The 22,205-nt window shown below is 45.3% G+C and overlaps 1 long non-coding RNA gene across 1 annotated transcript; it reads right to left on the bottom strand.

Moving 5' to 3' along the window:
* Window positions 1-1,791: 1,791 nt before the first annotated feature.
* LOC123843414 (uncharacterized) lies at window positions 1,792-21,733 on the bottom strand. Its single transcript, XR_006790581.2, has 8 exons — window positions 21,539-21,733; window positions 20,809-20,936; window positions 19,517-19,890; window positions 16,217-16,339; window positions 14,688-14,773; window positions 5,443-5,692; window positions 4,836-5,169; window positions 1,792-2,222 (listed from the first exon to the last, which is right to left on the bottom strand). It is a non-coding gene; the product is annotated as an uncharacterized LOC123843414 (long non-coding RNA).
* Between the last annotated feature and the right edge of the window lie 472 nt (window positions 21,734-22,205).

Raw genomic sequence — 22,205 nt, 5'->3', positions numbered from 1 at the left:
ATACATATGGTCTGCACACGCCTTCTCTCTGCTCCAAGATCTGAAGTTCCTTCTGGTGTATTTGTTCTGATAAGACTGGTCTGTGTCATTTAGGCAACTATGGGATGGAAGACAGGTAATATTCTAGAGGAATACATGGAGATAACATGAAGGCGGGTATTTAATCCGTAGCCTTCCAAATCTGTTGAGTGATTGGACCACCCCCTTCCCCCCTCAAGCCCCCTGGTTTTTCGTTCCTCTTCTCTGGTAAGAAAAGGTGTGCTCTTAAAAAAGCCTCCTTTGAATGGGCCAGGACAGTTTCCTTTTTAGCCATACTCTTTTAGATCCTAAAGACCCCATCCCTCAGCTGAGAACCACTTGATGCAGTAGGAAGAGTAAGGATCAGGACACCAGAGTTGTAGAGCTGGTTTTGCTGGCTAGCTGTGTGTTTTGAGCAGTCATTTAAACCCTCTGCGCCTGAATCTCTTTTTATGGGAAATGCTAGTGATAATCCAGTGTTGCAAGGTGAAATGATTCGGTCGGCATCAATGGCAACACAGATGTAAAGTCATATTATTCCACTGGGTTTCTAGTCTTGAAGACCCATGCTGTAAGATCTTCAAAACTGATACCTTGACTTCCAGGAGGGAAGTCATATTCCTTAAGCAGTTGGTTTTGAGCGTGGAAGGTATACTAGCAATGGGGGGCAGATGGGGGTGCTTGAGACTGCCTTAGCTCCATCTGTTTCATGATATGGACAATCGCTTTTCAATCTTAAAAGTGCGACGCAAATGCACTTTCAAGACCGCACCCCCACTTCCCTTTTAATTGCCACTTTTAAGCCTCTTCTGTATAGAAGTTCTGAAATTACCACAGGTTGGAGTCTATTAAATTGTAATGTGAAATTGATAAAAAATTTAGGTAACATATTTTTACATGTAAGATATCTGTATGAATAGTCATAGTATTCTTTCAAGTAGGTATTCATAATAATCACTTCATAAGAAATAGATATAAATCATGAGAAGCATTTATAACAAAACACAGTGAAATTTTAAGCTCTTCCTTAGACCTAACTTTTGCACTAATGCTAAGTAAAACCCCACTACTACACAACAGAAGCATCTCTAGTGTGATAAAGCCAAGAAGTTAGCATTAAGATGAAGAAGGAGTTGTTTGTCACAGGTCTAACGGGTAGGAATGCTTTCAACTACAAGTTACAGTGGGCCCGACAAAGGGTGTTATTTACTTAAGAAATCGAGGGTTGATTTCTATACTTCAACAGTGCAATCAAGGACTCAGGCTTTTGCTTTCTTCTACTCAACCATTTCCTGCATTTTGTTCTTACATTTATCACCTCATACTTGCAAGATGGCTGCCACAGCTCCAACTGTCATATCTCTACATGAAAGCATCTCCATCAAAAAGGGAGGAAGAGTTTGTTATTTAAAAAAAAAGAAGGATGGAAGGAAGAATGAGGAAAAGCTACAAGGTACAAGAAACCCTTTTCTCCCTGTGACCCTCTCAGGGAGGAAAATCTTTCCAGAAGTCCCCAACAGAATTTGCATTTTTCTCACAGCCCAGATTTGGGTTTACATGTCACCTCTAGTCCAATTACGGGTAAAGAAGTTAGGGGCTTCCATTAGGATTCATCCCTAGGACTGGGTGGATTGCAGCCCTCAGTGGCTATTGGGTAGACAACTAATAGTATTAGCCACAACAAAGTCATCTGAATGTGGGTTTACAGAAAACAAGGACTTTGGGTTAAGTGAAAGCACACATTTTTCAAATGTAAAGTAGATGTATGTTTTATTCATGGGCTAAAAAATAAGAAACAAATGTACAAAAAGATGTACTGGGATATGCTAGGCAGAGTACATAGATCACATTAGCAGAGTGAGTCTGTCTGTCTCCTTTGAGCAGGTGAGATTTTTGAGTGGGTAAGACCTGCTTAGGTGGAGCCCATGGAGACAGGAAAAGTGATAATTGACAAATAAGGTATTATGGAGATATCTTTAGGGAGCAGAATTGCCATATCAACTGACAGGTCTCGAAGAAAAATGATCACCGTGGTTGAAGGCAATGGATGTCTGCCTGGGAACCATTTCTTTGAGGATCTGCCCTTCTCTCTTCCATGTGAGGCACTGCTGTGCAACCAATCCCAAGACTCCAACATCACAGCCTCTGGGGTGGTCATGTGATCCTAGTTGGGCCACCTGAATTCTCTATCCTATGCATGGAACCTAGAGCAAAAACATGGAAAGAAAAATGTAGTTGGAGTTAAGTCATTCATGGTACTACCTACAAAATAAGAGGTTCCTGCTACTGGTCATTCCATCTCCAGTCAATTCCTAGGGCTTAATTTTTCAGCTCTTTCTACTCATTTTTTCACCCCGCAAATCTCTCTGAGCATACCATGTATGCTGGACACTGTCCTAGGTTCTGGAGATAGAGCTACAAACAGGAATAACAATGTCCCTGCCCTCGTGGATCAAGCAGTCTAATGAGGAAGACCGATGACAAACAAGTAAACAAGATAATTTCACACTAGACAAGTGCTATGAAAGAAATAGGTAGGGTGATGTGGTGGCGACCGGCTGGGAAGGCTACTTCAGACTCATGGTCAGGGAAGACCTCCATGAGCTAGTCAGGAACCTCCCAATTATCCTTTCTTGCTTTATGCAACCAACATCAGTTTCTGTTGCTTGTAATCCAATGCTCCTAGCAGATACTTGGAACAAAAGGAACTCATCAGGTCCTATCACAGTCTGGAAACACGGGACTCTAGACCATGAGCTTTTCTTATTCTGAATCCATATGCCCAGGCAATCTCTTGATAACTAATTTTACTTAACAAGAAAAAAAATCTAGATAATATATTAACATGCATGTACCATTACTCTAGGGAGAAGATGTTCTGAAGAGCAGATGGAAGTTTTCTTGCAACTGCATATTCATAAAGGAGCTTTCTGGTACAAATCTGACTTGTCTGAGGCTGCAGTATGAGTCAGTTCTCCCAGGGTCTGATCTCATCCCTAAATGGGATGATGGCTTCAGACAGAACTGAGAGGCCAGGGCTAGTACCTGGGCCAATGTGGCAATGTACCACAGCCCATGAAGTCTGGCTCAGAGGGTCGGCACATCTTATCCATCATCATTAAGTAGAAAATTTTGAAGTCATCTGGGCCTCATGGTACTATTGAGGGAACCTAGACCTGAAGAAGTGGGGGCTGGCCAAAGGTCACACAGCTAGTTAGTATTAGGGGCCTGGCAATGTCCCAGATGAGTAACTCTGGGCAGTCATACCTCAGTGTTTAGCTGGGTCAGGAGCCAATGTACTTTCAGTTTGGAGCCCTGGCCATGAACCCCTGCTGCAACAATTGTGGGACAAAACATCTTAAGACAAAACATTTTTCATTCAATGCACGGTGACCCAGGACCTAGCATGTGATGGGAGATGGGACAAGAAAAGTGGGTTTGAGGGGCGCCTGGGTGGCTCAGATGGTTAAGCATCTGCCTTCTGCTCAAGCCATGATTCCAGGGTCCTAGGATCGAGCCCCACATTGGGCTCCCTGCTCAGCGGGGAGCCTGTTTCCCCCTCTGCCTGCCACTCTCCCTGCTTATGCTCTCTCTCTAATAAAAAAAACACAATCTGAAAGAAAGAAAGAAAGAAAGAAAGAAAGAAAGAAAGAAAGAAAGAAAGAAAGAAAGAAAGAAAGAGAGAAAGAAAGAAGAAAGAAAGAAAGAAAGAAAGAAAGAAAGAAAGAAAGAAAGAAAGAAAGAAAGAAAGAAAGAAAGAAAGAAAAAGTGGGTTTGAGCCAGGCGGCGAAGAGCCTTGAATCAGGCTGTCGCATGTGGACTTGCCCTTAGGAACAGGGCACCGCTGAAGATTTTTGAATAAGGGAAGCAGTGTGGTAAGATGTGTGTTTTGGCGAGTTGAGTCTGATGGGAATGGGAAGGAACTGAAGGTGCTGAAGCAGGATCAGGAGGTATGAAAACAGTTCAGGATCATGAGAGATGATCAGGTCTTGAAGCAGGGCAAGGAGAACAGAGAGGAAGAATCACACTTAAAAGGTGTTGCAGTGATATCAATAGGCCTTGGGGGAAGGGGGAGAGGGAGAGATCTGGTTTGGGGGTACCAGGCAGGTGAGGAGAAGGAGGACGAGAGAAGCCCTAGAGGAGGTGAGAAGATGGAGGGGTGGAGGTGATGGATTTCATCTTAGCCTAGTTTATCCTGGGTGTGGATGGAACATTTCCCCGGATGTGTAACCGGTGAGCCTAATAAACCACAATTTGTACAGTAGCTTCTGATGCAACACACAGGGAGGAGATGCTGTTTCTCAAAATCTCACTGAGGACAAATGATAGAAATGAAAGAAAAGAAATGGAACACAAGTGGTTTAAATAAAGCTCCATCGATTTGGAGGGGATGGCTGGGGAAGAACAGAGGAAGGAGGAAGGATTGCAGGAGGTGCAGGTTCAAGCAAGCCAGAAATAGGCACAGGGCCAGAGCCACCACACAGGAAGGAAGGGAGAAGACGTGAATGTGTAGAGGGGGAGCAGAAAGGTGGGAAATGGGAGCCTGGAGTATGGAAGTACTTCTCTGTTGGAACGGCTACAGCACACAACTCTTCTCTGAGTTTCTTTCCCTGGCTCTTCGAACTACTTGCCTTGATTATAGTTATGCACAGGGTTTTAGAACCAGGAGCCTGCCTGGATGGGAGCTGGGGGGCAGGACAGGGGAGTGTCTCAGGGCTCACTTGGCGCTCATCAATAGTCTTGTAAAAGACCACCACTACCTTAAACAATTTTGTTGGGAAAACGTAGAAGGTCTATAAGAGGTGCAGATATCAGACCTCCTCCTGGGCTTTTTCTTTATCGTCTTCCTCCTCACTTTCCTCTTGGCTTCCCAGGTCAAAAGGGCAGAACTTCCTGTCTGAATTTTAGAGCCTCTGTCGCCTTGATTTTGTTCCTGGCTCAGTGGAGAGGAATTCCAAGTTGAAGACAAACAATTGTGCCTTGTGAACAGTCACCGTGTGTTGAAAAGACCCCAAGTGCTTTTTTGCAAACCTGTCGCAGGGAAAATTCCCAGTGGGGGAGGGCAGGAGGGTCAAATCCATCCTGGAAGGAGGAACTCCAATTGCTCCGAGAATGTAATTTTCTACGTAAATTCATAAAAGTCAAAAATGTCTAAGAAGAAAAGGGAAGCAACGTTGATTGCAAAGAGAGAAACAGCACTCCACAAAACAAACAAACAAACAAACAAAAAACTCCCTGAGCTGCAATATTTCTTGATTTTAGAAAAGTTGCTCACATACATCTGTGATCACTGCTGGCCAGAGTTATGGTCTCTTCTGAATCACGGGAGGCGCAGTTTGAGGGCTTTCTGGGTAAACTGACATACAGTGTTGCGCGGATACACTGCATGCCCAGCCTATGCCTCTCACTTAGGTGAAAACCCACCTCTATTTCCAATCCCCTGGTTCTTGAATTACTGTGGAAAAGCAGAGGTCCTGGATCTTGGAAAGGGGGAAAAAAGTCTCTTGTAATTCCATTCTCAGGATAGAGTCTGCTTCTGCTACTATGAGGATGGACACTCAACAAGAAACACTCATTCAGTATCAGTTATGTTGAGACCAGCCTTCTGTGTTCCTCTTGCCAAGTCTCTGCAGAAATTATTTTCCAGAAACGGATCCTCTTTTCGCCCTTGTTCCTGCTCAAAACAGACCCAAAATAATGTATTTATCATCAACAACAAATACTTCGTGAGGGCCTATTGGATGCCATCCAAACTGTGCTAGACACTCATGTGAAATTGTTTTACAAAAGCCAAAAGTGATTCGAGATTAATTTTCTTCCAGCTATGTGAAGTCACCTAGAAATGTTGTCAATTCAAGGATAGATGTCGCTGTCACAGGGAGGTATGTTCTTTTTACTTTTTGAAGTAAAACTGTTTTAAGGATTCCCTCTCCATGAATGATATTATTTGGGGGAGTCCTCTGTTAGATATTTATTTAGTTCATCTGACAGGTATTTGAAGGGTACACTATTTATCAGGCACTAATCTAGATGCTGACTAACTCAGCGGTGAGTAGTAATAATTATAGTTGGCATATACTGAGTACTTTCTATGTACTCTCTGTTCTAAGCATTATAAAAGGTTTATATATATTCATTAATTTACTCCTAAAACACTATAATGTAGGTATTATTAATTTACTATAAATTATTACATACTTTATATTAATACACATTTTAAATGAGGAAATATTACATATTATATATTAATACACATTTTTTAAGTTAGGCACAGAGAGGTTATGGTACTTGCCCCAAGTCACACAGCTAGCTAATGGAACCCAGCAATCTAGGTTCAGAGCCCTGGCTTTTAACCACTTAGAGAACCCCTGCCTTCATGAAATTTACATTCCTTTAATTCAAGCATATGCTGGTATAGATTCCTTTGCAAGCACACGATGGCCTCTGAGGAGCCCACGCTCCAGACTGGGGCAACCAATAGAATAGCAAAAATGAGCACCAGACCTTGAGTCTCTCTAAAGATCTGGACTCGAAACTTCAACAAATTATTTAACCTTTTGAGACTCAGTTTATATGTGAGATGACGTATGTGAATGTTCTTTGCGGACTCTGAAGCACCATATACCTACAAGGGATTGTGTCATTAATTGCTTCTGTCTGTGAAGTCACCTGTTATGCTGTCTATCACCCTGCATTAGCCGCTGGGGTTCGGAGAATCACTACAAGGGGTTAGAATGGCAATGCCAAGCTGAGCTGCCATAGTCCTCCTTCAGCCAAGTTTTAGCTGTGTGACTAGAGAACACTTTCTGTTCACACACTAATGCTTTTCCATGGGAAGAGAAGTTAGGCTCAAATATGCTCAAAATTTTAAAATAATTAAAGCTGAACTGTCAGGTTCACCCCAGTTGACACCCACATTAGTAATAGTGGTCCACATATCTATCAGTACAAAGTTGAGGACGTTTCTGGACTGTCTCCATGTGGGTCTAGGAACAGTATTAACAGTATGACATTCACCATAGATGGTAGGACTAACCCTTGTCACCTATCAGTAAGGACTTAGAGAGCTTTCAAAAAATCCATAAACCTTTATTCACAAACCTTTATAAACTAATCCTTGTTCTCTTTCTAGTGTGCTTTGGACAAGTTACATACCTTCCTGAGCCTCAGCTTCCTCATCTGTGAAATGGGGAAATAATATTTTCATTGCAAAATTGTTAGGAGGATTTGAGATGATACTTGTTGTACTAGCTCAGGCTGCTATAACAAAATACGATAGACTGGGTGGCTTAAATTTCTCATAGTTCTGGAGGTTGGTAAGTCCAAGTTCAATGTGGCAGCAGACTCAGTTCTTAGTGAGGATTCTCCTCCTGGCTTACAGACAGCTGCCTTCTTGCTGTGTCTTCACATGGCTCAGAGAGAGAGGGCAGAGGGGGCAAGCTCTTCAGTGTTTCTTCCTATAAGGACATCAATCTCATCATAAGGGACCACCCTCATGACCTCATCTAAACCTAATTATCTCTCAGAGTTCCCATCTCCAAATACCATCATATTAGGGCTTCAACATATGATTTTGGGGAGACACAATTCAGTCCATAGCACATGTAAAAAAAAACTCAGTGCAGTGACTAATAGATTCTCAATAAATAATAAGTATTTCCAGCTTTTGGGGGGAATCAAAATTTTCCCCTTTCCCCAGACAGCCCTAGTTAAGTCTGGGCTGCCTCTGTTGGGTTCTTGCTGCAAGCAGTTCATACCATGGTTTGTAGCATTTCCTGTACTTGTTCAATGCCTAAATATATTTTAAAAAGAAAACCACTTAAAGAGTTAATTTAAATAATATTTTGACCAAAACTAAGCATAAAATTATATTTAAACTCCTATGCAAATATAAACAAACTGAATTTTAAAAAACCAAAACTGCATAAGCAGTACAATTCAGAATAACATTAGTATGAGAGATGGGGTTTGTATTAAACCTGAATCACTGACTATGAGGAGGCACTGGCTCTGATCCCCTGGTGCCTGTTCTTTTGTGTGAGCCCTACCCCTCTTTTTCTTGTTTTTACGGTATTCTATGGTGTCCTTCGGCATTACAGGCATCACTTATGAATCACTTAGGAATTAAGTCCACCCATGTTCCTTTCTCATCAGCTGAAGATAATTACAATGGTACCATTTTGTGCCAGTATAATAGTGAATGCAAACACAGACTTGGGCACTGAAATCTCAGAACAGTCTCTGTTTATGGGATAGGTGATCATCCAGGATATGCGAATATTTACTTCTTAAGGCTATCACTGAAATTAAGATACAAAATCACCAAGTTTTGGAGTTATCTTGGCAAACTCTTAGACTTATAAGGATCTATCGACTTTGGTTTAGGAACATTGATGTGATCCTTAGGCCTGTGAGCTTTGTCATCAGACAGTCTGGGTTCAAATCCCACACTACCACATAGTACTTGTGTGCTCTTGAAGAAGTTCACTCATTTAGTCACTCAACAAACATGCAGTCAGCACCTACTACATTCCAGGCACTTTTCTAGGCACTGGGGATATAACTGGATATAAGACAAACATGGTCACTCCCCATTCTACATCTAGTGAGACAAAAACCCTTAACCTCTTCCCTAAGCCTAAACTTTTATATCTATAAGTAAGGGTTCAACGAGAGGCTCACTGGAGGACTAGACGAAAAGATGCACATTTAGAAAGTGTGCTGGATTGTCCTGTTTGCCTTCCAGTTTCTGTCTCTATCCTTCTCACCCTACTTCGGGCTTCTGGCTGGGCTCCACTGTGAGGATTCTTATGGTAGAGGTCAGAGGGTGAAAAAATGTGGTTGGGGGACTTATTCCCCCAGCTCCTTGCTTGCTAGGCTTCCGCTGGACAATGGCCGCTCACCTCCACTGATGGCTATAGCTCCTGCACGCAGATGTGACCCTCTCCTTGAGCTTCTGCCCTTCCTGAAACTGCTCCCTCCACACCCCCAGCAGGTGCTGGGGAGCGGCCATTCCAGCTGAGGCTAGCTCCAGGTTGCCTCAGAGTCTCTGGCTGGTTTCTCTTAACCCTGCCTCATCTTTGCAAATCATCCCATTCATTCATCCCTAGTTACTACATTTGAGAATGCCGGCAGTTTCCTGCTGGAACCCTGCTTCTGAATCATACATAAAGTATGAATCTTATTTCACAACGTTAAACGTGCAAGAAGGGCCACGTCATCTATTTTAGCTGAAGGAAATCAACTTTGCTTCCAATCTCCCATTCCGTTGGGTTGGTAGGAAATATCACTGCAAGTCTCTGCTGTGGGGTCTCGCCTAGAAGATGGAACTCCAGTCTCTTTGGCCTCCCGCCTCTCATTGCTGCTGCCCCTTTCCTCATGGTCCCATCCCATCTGCGGGTCAGGCAGTGCACTGCACAGCAGTGTCTCCTCTAAGGGTGGACATGGAGATTGCAGCCTCCTGGCAGAGTCCTGGAGCGGTAGGTACTCGGAGCGCTGTGCCACGGAGTAGCTCACCCACGCGCTGTCGCCGGCACCCTGCCCCACCTCATTCCAGCAGCCGCTTCTTTTTTTTTTTTTAAGATTTTATTTATTTATTTGAGACAGAGAGAATGAGAGACAGAGAGCACGAGAGGGAAGAGGGTAGAGGGAGAAGCAGGCCCCCTGCCGAGCAGGGAGCCCGATGTGGGGCTCGATCCCGGGACTCCAGGATCATGACCTGAGCCGAAGGCAGTCGCTTAACCAACTGAGCCACCCAGGCGCCCGCCAGCAGCCGCTTCTTTTCCCCACCCACAGTCCTGGGAGGCCCTGCGAGGACTGTGTGTCCTCTATGCCCCTCCCTCTGAACCTGACCAGCTCTCTTCCCTGACCCGCGGCACCTGTCCGGGTGTACGGTGTGGACATGCGCAGAAGAGTCTCGGTGTGTGAGCCCGCGGTCCGGGCTGCGCCCAGCACAGGCTCGGGAGAGACTACCCGGGGAGAGCTCTTCAGACTGCATAGTAATTGTCTTGGTCTGCAGGGGCTGCCATAACAAAGTACCACAGGCTGGGTGGCTTGAGCAACAGAACTTTATTTTCTCACAGCTCTGGAGGCTGGAAATCCAAGATCAAGTTCTGGCAGCGTTGGTTTCCTCTGGGGTCTCACTCCTCGGCTTGCAGATGGCCACCCCCTAGCTGCACCCCCTCAGGGTCTTTCTGGGCCTGCGGGTTCCTTTTGTCTTTTTGTGTGTTTGAATTTTCTGTTCTTATAAGGACATCGGTCCAATTGGATGAGGTCCCACTTATGGCCTCATTTTAACTTAATCACCCTTTAAAGGCCTTGTCTCCAAATACAGACATTCTGAGGTGCTGGAGGTTAGGGCTTCAACATGTGAACGGTAGCAGGGACAATTCAGCCCCTATCAGTAACATACTAACTCAGCGATAAATTATTCAATATGACGGAAAGAGTGTCTTTTTCTGGTAAGCACAGAGGCACCAGAAGGTCAAGTCGTGGTCCAGCTGGACGTCCCTTAAAGCTCAGTGATTCCAGGGCGTCTGTGTCATGCTTGTGGCAGAGAAGCTTTTGCAAGGGCTGGGAACCTAGGGCCTGGGTCCCGCCTCCCTAGAGACACAGACATTCCCATTCGCCTCTGGGAATCTTACCAGTAGCCCTGCTCCAGGGAGTGGGGCTCTGTTTCCACCCCGAAAAAGGACTTTCTGACCTTTCTCTTCTTTCCAGTCTGGGGGACTTGCCTCATTCTCCCTCTCTCCCACTTCCGGGAGACCTAGCACAATCTTCTCCACGAGCTTAGCTTTCTTGCAAAAGACAAGCAGGTATGTTGTCTTCAGCCAACTTTGGCTTTTGGCTCTCTGCAACAGCAGTCTCTCCATATGCAGGGGCCAATGGCCACTTTCCTCTTGGATTTGGGGATGGGGTGGGGGAAGAGCCATGAGAGAAAAAGTCCACTTCTCGATGGATCAACCTGGCAGACATGGAAAGACTCTAGCACAGGGCCCGATAGAGTGAGAGCTCAATAATGTGAACCATCATTATTATTATTCATGTAATTATTGCTCTCATACAACCATATATGAAACAGCAGTCAGAGTCTATGGCCTGAGGGAAAAGCACCATGAAGCTGGTATCTAGAACAGCACTGTCCAATAGAACTTTCCACCGTGATGGAAATGTTCTCGATCTGCACTGTTCAGTAGGGTAGACATTAGCTACATATGGCTATCGAGCACTTGAAATGTGGGTAACCCAAGTTTAAGTTCGAGCAGCGGTGGAACTAGCTAATTGGGCAGTGCAGATTTATAAGATCTTTATAGCAGCCAAGATAGAGAATGTTCAAGTATTTTCGTTCCAAATACCATAATGATTCCCACCTCATTTCCTAGCCATGCCCTGAGCTCCGTTGTGCCTCTCTACCCACTACAAAGACCAGGGCTGCACCCCCTACTGTCCCTATAAGCAAGCCCAAAAGCCAACATTTGGAAGCCTCGGAGGGATTTCTTTCCGTGTCGGAACCTTGACATTCCCGGTTCATTATGCACAGTAGAAATGGCAGAGTGATGCCATCCTCTTGAGCTGCAGTTTGTGGCAACCCCTTTCCCGAGTTTTATGGGGCATCTTTACAAAAAAAAAGATATCAAAGTGGAATTCAAGTTCATTTTGATTCTGTGCCTTGGTGCAGACTTTGACGCCCCCCCTCGAGACCCTCTGAGGTGCCGGGGAGGCACCACGCTCAGCCAGGCCTGGAGGCTGCGCATCCCACGCCCGGGGCCAGGCTGCCAAGGTCTCTGAAAGTCCTCGGAGCACAATTAGGATTTTTTATTAGATGCCTTAATGGTGTGCCCACTAGAAATGTGTACCTTGGCACCCCCAGGCCTCCCGGCTCCTGTCACTTTCTCACTGCAACTGGAATTGGCATCGCAGCCCCTGGAAAATGGGCACCTCTCATCTTTACATTCTGCATGAATCGCCCCGTTCTGTGGAGGAGCAGGGCTCGCCTCAGACGCCTGCAGACATAACAGACGGGCTGCTTTTCCCGCGTCAGACTTTTCCCAGGGGCTGGAAAGGGGCCGAGAATCTCTCCTTGAGCCCCTGGAATTTTTCCTCTCCTCATTCTCTGCCCTTTCCAAATTATATAACTTCCTTGAAGCCAGATGTTTTTAAAGTCTCCCCTTCACACACCTTTGCGAATGTTCTCAAATGATGTGCGTGTCTGTGTGTTTTAAAGAAACAGCTGGCGAATGCATAGAGTTGAATGAAATCTGATGGTGTCTCCCTGTGTGAAACATTTCTCTGACGCCCTGTCACTAACAGAATATAGTGCGGGCTCGTTCATCATAATAAATGAGGCCCTCTGTGATCTGGGTCCTACTTCGGCTGACAGCCTCTCTCCTTCTGTTGTTACATTTGCCACAGCAATACTGAGGGGCGCTAGGTTCCCCCAAATAAACCCTGCTCTTTCGCTCCTGCATCCATCTGCCTATGCTGTTCCCTGGCCCAGGACACCCTCCTTGTCCCCCAGGGAATGGTCCTTCCCTGACACTCAGGCCAGGAGGCACCTGCTCTGGAAAGCTTTCCCCTGTTCCTCTCTCAGAGGGTTGCCCTCAGCCCCTGCACTGTTTAGGTGCCCTGTACCTTACATGTTTCTGGGTTTCACTTGGCTCCTGTGTCATATTTTATTTCCTTGCCCATATTTCTCCATTATTGAACTGTGAGACTGTTGAGGGTTAGATCTGTGTCTTTTTCATCTGAACTTCCAGAACTGAAGATGGTGCCCAGCTCATAACCGCCAATCACAACCTATTGTTGAATTGAAATGAGTAGAAAAAGCATCTGAGGTGAAGAGGTTGTATGTTTTCAATGCTCAACAAAGTTTTGTTGGATCAACTTGAATTGACCCGTCTTTGGATACACTTATCGTCTGTGCTTTAAAACACACACACACACACACACACACACAAAAGATGTCAATTATTTTATGCCAAAACTCAACAAATGAAATGAAGTAGGGCGCTTGCAAGGGAGGAAGGGAGGAAAGGAAGAAAAGTAGCTCCATGTGGAAATGTTTATTCAGGGTCTACTCCATGGGATCAGACTCTAAAAGACAAGCCGGATCTAGTATCTCCACTTAGTTTTGCCCATCCTGGTCCAGGTCCCCCATCTCTCACCCAGACCTCCGCAGCAGCTGCCTCTCACTTCCACCTGCCCTGTTATGGGCTGCATGTTTGTCTCCCCCAAAAGGCACACATTGAAGCCCTAACCCTCAGTGCGATGGTGTTTGGACATGGGGCCTTTGGGAGGTAGTCAGGGTTAGATGAGATCATGGGGAGTAGAGACCTCGAGATGGGATTAATGTCCTTATAAGAAGAGGCAGACCAGAGCTCACACTTTGTGTTGTCATGTGAGGACATGACAGGCCAGGTCTGTGAGCCAGAAAGTGGGCCACCAAGAACTGAATCTGCTGTCACCTTGATCTTGGACTTCCCAGCCCCTGGAACTGTAAGAATAAATGTCTGTTGTTTAGACACCCAGTCTATGGTATTTTGTGATAACAGCCTGAGCTAAGACACATCCCCTGACCCTCCATTTTCCACCCAACAGCTAGAGTCAGCTCTGACCTATATGACAGATCAAGCCATTCTGCCTTAACCACCCATTCACCGTTGACTATAACCCGCACTCCTTTCCCCAACCCATTACCTTCTTTCAGTCCCTCCCAGGCTACGCCCATGCAATTCTTGCAGCCTTCAGGATGGCTGGCCCTTCAAAGAAAGACATGTTGTCCTTGAGACCTTGTCCGACCACTGTACCCTAAAGTCATTCACAGCCACTTTCCATCACGTTACCTGTTTCATTTTCTTTAAAGCACTTTTCAGACCTGATACACCTTCTTGTTCAGGTACTCGTTCATTCTGTGTCTTCCCCAGCTAGGCTCGTGGGCACAGCAGCCTCACCTGTTTTGTTCGCTGCTCTCTTCCTGGCACCCAGAACAAAGCCTAGCCTGAGTGGTGCTCAGAAATGATGGGTTACTGAAAGACCAGTATGGGCCTGGCACGGAGCTAGATACTTCCACACACAGTATTTCATGTAATCATATCCAGAAGAGTCTCTTGCAAAAGTTAGCAAGGAATGGTCAATGATTTCCAGTTTTTTGACATACTTGGTGAGTTCATTCATAATTAGTTTCTTTGAAGTAGAAGTGAGTCAGAGAGTGTGACTTCATACCCAAGTCCATCCACATCAAAGTGTTTATGGATGAATGCAAGGGCAGCAAAATTAATGCGCCCCAGCAGTGAAGGTGCGGGCGGCTGCAGCCTAACGTGATGCTGTGGGCGGTGGCAGACCCGCCAGCCTCTGCTCTCGGCTCCTGATCACTCCAGCTCCGATGCACCATTAACCTGGGCTGATGGTTATCCACCTTGAAAGCAGGTTTCATCCCACCTGCCCACCCTTTCAATGCTGAAAAGATGAACACAATTCCTGAAACTGTGAGATTCTCAGAAGCCAAGTTTAGTGTGAAGGTTGGTGGTGCTTTTAAGAGAGCACGGTCATAAGGAATCATGGAATTTTCTTCAACTTAAAAAAAAAAAGCACCAGACTTAAAATTGAATACCTAAATTTGAACCCAAATTCTAGTGCCTAAGAGCTCTGTGACTTTGGACACTTAAGCTCACCTAATCTCTCTTCTCTTCTGGAAAAAGTTGTGCTCGCCCTATGCGCCTCAGAAGTTTGTTCAGCAGGTCGGAACGAGAACGGCTCCCTGCAGGAAAGCATAAAACTATGAAGTGCCACGCATTGCGATTTGTTACTCTAATTGTTACCAAGATCTCCCTATGGAATCAGAGAATGACAGGATATTAGAAATTATTAATCCAAACCCTTTTACATGATATATGAGTGCATGTGTGCTTATATGTTGCATGCATTATAGAAACAACATGCTTTGGGGGTGCCTGGGTGGCTCGGTCAGTTAAGCATCGGACTCTTGATTCCAGCTCAGGTCATGATCTCAGGGTTGTGAGCTCGAGTCCTGCACTGGGTCCATGCTCAGTGGGGAGTCTGCTTGAGATTCTCTCTCCTTCTCCCGCTGCCCCTCCCCCTGCTCTCTCTCTCTCTCTCTCTCTGTCTCTAAAATAAAGAAATAGATCTTAAAAGAAAGAAAGAAAGTGGTTAAAGACACAGACTTCAGACCCAGACTGCTTGGGCTTATTTCCCAGCTGTGCTGCCCAACGAGCCTGTTAGTTCAGCTCCCTGTAAAGTTGGGAAAGTATCAATATCTTCCTCTCAAGGTTGTTTTGAAGATGAAATGAGGGAGACTATGTAAAAATACTTAGCATCCTGTCTAGCACTTAATAAATACTCACTGGTATCATTAGGTTGCTCTTCTGACCCTATCACTGGCCTAATGAAAATTTTCTCATGGGATCTCGTTTCCGACCAAATAGAGCCCACAGCCCTCAGCAGGGTGTCCTCTTGCCCCACCTCTGCAGCCTGCAGCCTCATCTGTTCCTCCCCTTCTCTCCAGCCAAACAAATGAGTGGCTCTCCGTGAAGCTCTTTGGTCTTCAGGCTTGACTCGGCTTCCCGGAGTTGGAAGTGCCTCCCGTTTGCTCCGGATTCATAGAACCTCGTCACAGTATCACAACACTCCGTGTCCCAGGTTTCAAGCTCTCTTTATCTTCCTCATCAGCTCTTGCATGGCAAGGCTTGTGACTGCTTTGACTTGTATACTTTGCAGTATCCCAAATAAGCCCTTTGACCTTATATTTACTAAATATTTGTTGAATGAACGAACAGCCTGATGTCATCAGAGGCGGCATCACAGAAGTGAGAATTCCCCTGAAGGGAGAACAGGCTTAAATAATTGTTATTACTTATTTTTTTAAAGATTTACTTATTTATTTATTTGAGAGAAAGAGTGCACGAGCTTGCGAGCGTGAGTGGGGGGAGGGGCAGAGATAGAGCGAGAGAAAGAGATAGACTCTCAAGCAGACTGCCCACTGATCGCGGAGCCTGACGCAGGGCTCTATCTCATGACCCAGGGATCATGACCTGAACGGAAACCAAGAGCTGGATGCTCCACAGACTTAGCCACCCAGGTGTCCCCCAAATCGTTAATATTTATTTTGATTGTAGGGCAGCAATTAAGAGCACACAACATGTAGCTGAACCCCGTGGGTTCAAATCCTGATTTTGACACTTACCATCTCTGGGCAGTTTCCTTCACTTCTTTGTCCTTCCGTTTTCTTGTCCATTGGGTAAGGATAATAAAAATACTTCTTCATGATGTTTTATCAGGAGGACTATCAGATGAACTTAGTGGCAGCCTGCTCAATAAACGATAGTATTATAACTATTGTCACAAAAGTAATAAAGGCTTCTTGTTAGAGATCCAGGAATATAGTAAAAAGTGAGTCCCTCACTCCACCCCAGCAGTCTTACCCCACAGACTTAGCCACTGCTATTGGCTTAATGAATATCCTTTCCAGAGACTTTATGAACATAAAATATATTTAGCAACATAAGATCATACCACATATACTGTTCTTCAAGTTGCTTTGTTTACACGACCACATATCATGCTTATCTGTCTGTGTCAATACATACCCTTCCACTTCAGTCCTTTTAGTACCTGCCCAGCATATCCGTTCATGGTCTATGATAATTATTTAATCAATGTCATATTGGTGGCCACTGAGGTTTTCCCAGTTTCTCACCATGATAAACACTGTGCAGTGAATATCTCAGAAGTGCAATTTTGTACACTTGTGATAGTGTAGCTACAGGATAAAGTCCTGGGTGTGACACTGGCCCATAGAGGATCTCCATACTGATGTTCCAGGCCCACAGTTGCACACTGCAATCCTTAGTCCATCTCATGTTTTTGTCATTGGTCCTTGCAATGGCCCTCTTGTATGTTACGTGTCAGTCTATGTTTGCTAATAATAATGAACACAATAACCATGTTCTAAAGTTTCACAGTCATTTCTCCATTGCTATCTGGAGAGATAGTAGCTATTACAATCAAAGGATTGGATTGAAATAGGCAGAATCGTAGTCATTGCTGCTCTTGTTAGGCAAACGGTGTGAGTACTCCGGGTGGTAGGAATAAATAAGGCTTGTTGAGTGTCCATGGCAAAGAGTGCAGCCTAATTTGAAATGAAGACTTCTTTACTAAAGCTGTGGGACAGAAAGTCAGATTAGAGGAGCAGAGCCAAGGAGGTGGGATCTGACACCAGGCCAAAGGATGAATCTCATAACACAAGAGGTATTTTACAAAGATCTACCTGGGGACAGTAGTCAGGATGGACTTTCACTATTGTAGTTCACTGTTTAGTGTGCAAGTAGATTTTCACACTAAGGATACCTGTATCAGTCATGAGAGATTGAGTTATGCTGCAATAACAACCCAACGTTAACTCATTTTTCTTCACACCAACCCTAAAAGGGTTTTCACTATTTCCTTTTTACAAATGAGGAAACTGAGGCACAAAAGGCTTACATAACTTGCCCCAAAGTCACCAAAGATGAGAAGTCAGGCAGTGAACCTCCTAAGATGGATATGATTGCTAGGGCAATTGGTAGAAGAAATACTCCAAAGCATTCCCCACTCCCAACCGCAAACCCCTAGCTACCATAATTTACCACAAAAATCTCTGTATTTTAATAAGAACTTTTCACCCCCCAGACCCATGCCCATTAATTTCAGCTAGTATTCAATCCGGAGAAATGGCACCACGATGAACACTCATGGAGCCAACAGTTCCTTTAACAAACTTGGTCTGAAAATCTTGCATAAAAATCAGTCATGCTGTCACTTGGTTGAAGACCTGCTTTGTTCTTGCTAAGTCATCTGCTTTCACAGTCACTCATAATAATCCCTTGATGTTTGCTTCTTTCCACTTTTTTTTTTTAAAGATTTTATTTATTTATTTGAGAGAGAGAGAATGAGAGAGAGCACATGAGAAGGGGGAGGGTCAGAGGGAGAAGCAGACTCCCCGCTGAGCAGGGAGCCCGATGCGGGACTCGATCCCGGGACTCCAGGATCATGACCTGAGCCGAAGGCAGTCACTTAACCAACTGAACCACCCAAGCACCCCTCCACTTTTTTTTTTTTTTACTCCAAATGCTTTTATAGCTTCATTGTGAAAAAGATTGCGTTTTGTGGTACATTTCTTGTCCCCAGATGATGGTAGCCTTTGAAACATACACTAACATTCCTATACCTTTAACTTTTAAATCTACTTAATACTTATTTGACTTCAGGCTAATTCGTGTCAGTGATGGTGCTCATTCTTGTACTTCTGTAATAACTTTTATCTGAGATCTGTAGATCAACATTAAGCCTCACAACACCTCTATGAAGCAGGGAAGGGCAAGGGGAAAATGCAAAGATGAAAATATGTATGTGCCATAAATCAGAAGTGACACTTCCATTCTACGTTTTCCATTGTCATCTTTCAGTGTAGACATGATCCGAGAACTTTCCCATTGAGGACTTACCTGCTGACCCTGTACCCTTCCTTCTCTAGTTTCAAACCTCAGCTATTGCCACTTGCCCCTTGGGCCCACTTTGTGACCTTTGGTATCTTACCTCTAGACTAAAGGAGAAGGCTTTCTTAGGGTCTGGAGCCACCCTACTATGCTTCCTCAAGTGAAGAGGAGAGTGGGTTTATCCTCGGGATGGTCTAATGGCATTAATCACACGGGAGGAAAGAGAGTTATGAGAAGGGAACCAGACCAGCCACGGCTCAACCTGGTTCTATCGACCTAATACCTTGACTCATCCCAAGCACAACCTCCACCTACCGGTACTTATGGTATGGCCTTGAAGACTCCATTTTATCTGTAACTCACTCCATCTTAGAGAAGATGGGGCACAGGATGAGTATCTTTGTAGTTAGGAAATCTCTAGGGGTGGGATAGATGAGCCCATGAGGAGGAGGGTGGTTTGCGTGTTGGAACTGACACTCTAGTGTCGTTGGAGAGATAAGGTTGTGCAAACCCTCCTGGCTTGGGAGCTGGGGAGAGCAGGGTTCTACAGTGAGAAGCATGAGAACCTGGAGAACCAGGCAATTACCCAAGATCAAGATCAAGGTCAGGTTTTGGTCAGAGGCTAGGAATGCAACACAGGGTAGAATCACCCAAACAGACCACTGGACCAGCTCTGCGGGAAACAGTTCAAAGATGCTCAACATTCAAGAGCAATGTGGTTCCCTGGAGAAGGCCAGAGGTAGCAATACTTAGGAGAGCTTGGATAGAGGTGAAAATCTTGAACTTTTAATCATCTGAGCTTTTAATTGTAGACACAGGGACTTCTCCTCCCACTGCAAAATCTTGCCAGGTGCCCAAGGGCCCCACCATCCTTGTTAGGGGCCTACAAGTGCCCTGAGATACTGTTTTCGGGGTTGGTCACATGGGATAAGTCCAGCTGTGACATCACCGCCAGGCTGGGGCCACAGACAGCTGTTATTCCTGCTAAGCAGTTAGTGAGAAATCCTTACCGGATGGCAACCAGTCTAGCCCGTGGGCATGGGTGATGCAAAGGGTCCTGTGAGTGGATTACGGGTGGTCTGCAGATGTTGCTTCTGCTCACGTCCATGCGGCCCCTTCAGATCTGGCCCTCTTGTCCCAGACTTCATCAGTTTTTTCTCTTCCTTCTGGCTCTCTCCAATTCTTGAAGCTCAGGGAGTAGGGCTGGAGAGGCATTTTGTTCTCACTCATGACATTGCTGCCAAATGTTTTGTCCTTTCTGTGGGTCTTTTCCATTTCCCTAATGGCCTATGCTTTTGAAACTCAAAAGTCAGGAAGAGTCTTTTCCCGGCTGTTTTCCATTGTAACATCCTTTCTCTGAGGCAGTCAGCACAGAATTGCCCAACTGCTTCAAAGGGAGTTAGGGACATGGGGGAAGCACCAAGGAGAGAAAGGAAATGTTGGGATTGAGGGAAAGCATTGGTTAATACAATACAAGGATGTCAAATATTTTTCTCCCACAAATGTAATCCCATAGAGGCCAATCTAAAGTTGGTTGTTGTACTTGGGTGGAAAAACTATCTGGGGTGGCTCTTGGCAGATCTATCGGACTTCTGTATCTGAAACAGCAGTTGGGTACCCTAGGATGAGCACAGGGGGTGAGTACAGCTCTGATCACACAGCCAAGGGGGTGGAGGGGCAGGCAGGTCTGGGGGCAGCGGCCACTCTGTGGGCCACCTAGGACCCACAGGAGGAAAGAGTCTGGAGGGTTTCTCCCTGATGGCCAATATCCTCACATGGCAGAAGAGCCACAAACAACTGTCAGCACGAGCAGGGTGTGTGAGGAGCTGGAAGTTCCACGCTAAGACCGGGTGGGGGCAGAGCCTCTTCCACCAGAGGCAGGGTCCTCTGTTGAGGATGATGTGGCCTGGGAAAACCAAAACCCCGTAGAGCAGAATCAAATAGCTTTTTCTAGTTCTTGTGCTCCTGGGGATGGTTAAGACTGGCTTGTTCCATGATTCCATCCAGTAGCTGTCCAGGCTCTGTGTCTTACCTCCAAAGTGAAGTGCTGACATTGAAAGGGAAGATCCTTCTGTTTATGGAATACTGTGGTTTCTAGAATTCCTATGTTTCAACTTTATCTATAGACACTAACACAACCAAGCCCCTCAAAATAAAATCATCTGAGGTTGATTTTATATGAAATGAAGCATCTAGATGGACCTTGATTCTTGTCCAAATTGACTGAATTGGCTGAACTCGGTTAAATGGGAAATCCTGGGTCGACCATAGACACACTAGGATCCTTGAGGAACTGACTTACCTTCTCCTGAGTTCTGCATTGCTCATCTGTAACATATGCTCCCAGGCAGGTGTTAATGTGAGCTGTCCTGATTCATGTGAAACTCTGTGTGAAGGACTTCGATTCTCTGAATGTCTACGCCAAGGATACTACACACAAACACACACACATTTGTTGAAGTCAGCCAAAGTCCACAGCCCCCAAAGGCACTTTACAAAGGGGTGGATTAGAAGATAAAACAAAACTGAGATTCTCTGAGGCAGTTTTCGGCAATCACCAATCCCCAGCTCCCCGTTTAAATTTGACTCATTTCCAATTTTGAAAGATGTCATTTGTGTAAATCAGGACACATTTGCTTTAGGGTGAGCAGAAATGTCCCCAACTCCTGGCGGTGGCGGATACATCTGAAAAATGGAATCAAATCAATTTTACTCCCAAGAGGGACAGGTAGAGGACTCCCATTTCCTGCCAAATCAGTTGGAAACAATGAGGAGAGAGAAAAAAAAATGGAGCCCTCCCTTCTCTTTCTGGCCTTAGACATGAACTCTTGATAAGATCCTGGAAAACAAGCAGCATTTTTAACAGCCGTTTGCCCTCTTCAGCTGAGAAAACAGCACAAGCCAAAACTAGGAACTGGGGCCACCTCTACTGTGAATGTGGCCAGGCTGACTTATTGTGGCCAAACAGCAAATCACGAAATGACTGAGATAAGGAATATAATAACATTTTCACATGAACCTTACATTCTTACCCCTTCTATAGGAAAGGATATCCCTGCAGGAAGGAGGAAGGTGGGGCCCTGCCCATGTCCTACGGTGGTGCTGGGACTGCATTGTCCAGGCCTTTTGTAGGGACACAGGAAGAGGGTACGGAAGTTTCTACAGGAAAACAGAGAAAAGTTCAAACATAAACAGCATCCAAAAAAATTTACCAACAGTGAACTAGATTTCCTCTTTGGGCCTTCCATGCTTCCATGCACCACTGGGCTGGCAGATTTTAATCTTGGATTCGGTTCACCTTGGTAACCTCCAGCGTGTGTGATTGTGTTGTTTCCCTACTTAATAAGTTAAGAGGATGTGTTTTCTATGGCATTGGAGACAAAAACAACCTCTTTCCAGAGACTGTATCCTGGCCTGGCTGGAGTCCGTTCTGTCTTTTCCATTTGTCATTTCTGGGGAGGGCACAGCTTCCCTGAAGGCCCCGGGTGGGATAGGGCGGCTCCCTTTTAGGAGCCTTTGAACAAAAGCTGAAAGTGGCCAAATCTCTGCTTCCCACAACAAAGCAAGGGTTTGGGTTCGGCTCCCGCGATTTGGCCAGAGATGTGCCTGGAGAAACTCACTCTTGAGGGATGTGAGAAAAGTTGTATCCCCACTCTAGTCAAGGCTGGAATTTTCCCCTCCCCACGCTTCTGCTCTCTT

Source organism: Mirounga angustirostris, unplaced genomic scaffold (assembly GCF_029215605.1).
Source record: "Mirounga angustirostris isolate CCGP_5_RB_7025 unplaced genomic scaffold, mMirAng1.0.hap1 SCAF_5, whole genome shotgun sequence".
In the NCBI taxonomy this organism is placed as follows: domain Eukaryota; kingdom Metazoa; phylum Chordata; class Mammalia; order Carnivora; family Phocidae; genus Mirounga; species Mirounga angustirostris.
The sequence above is the reverse complement of the archived record's forward strand: the minus strand, read 5'-3'. Positions and strand labels throughout refer to the sequence as shown.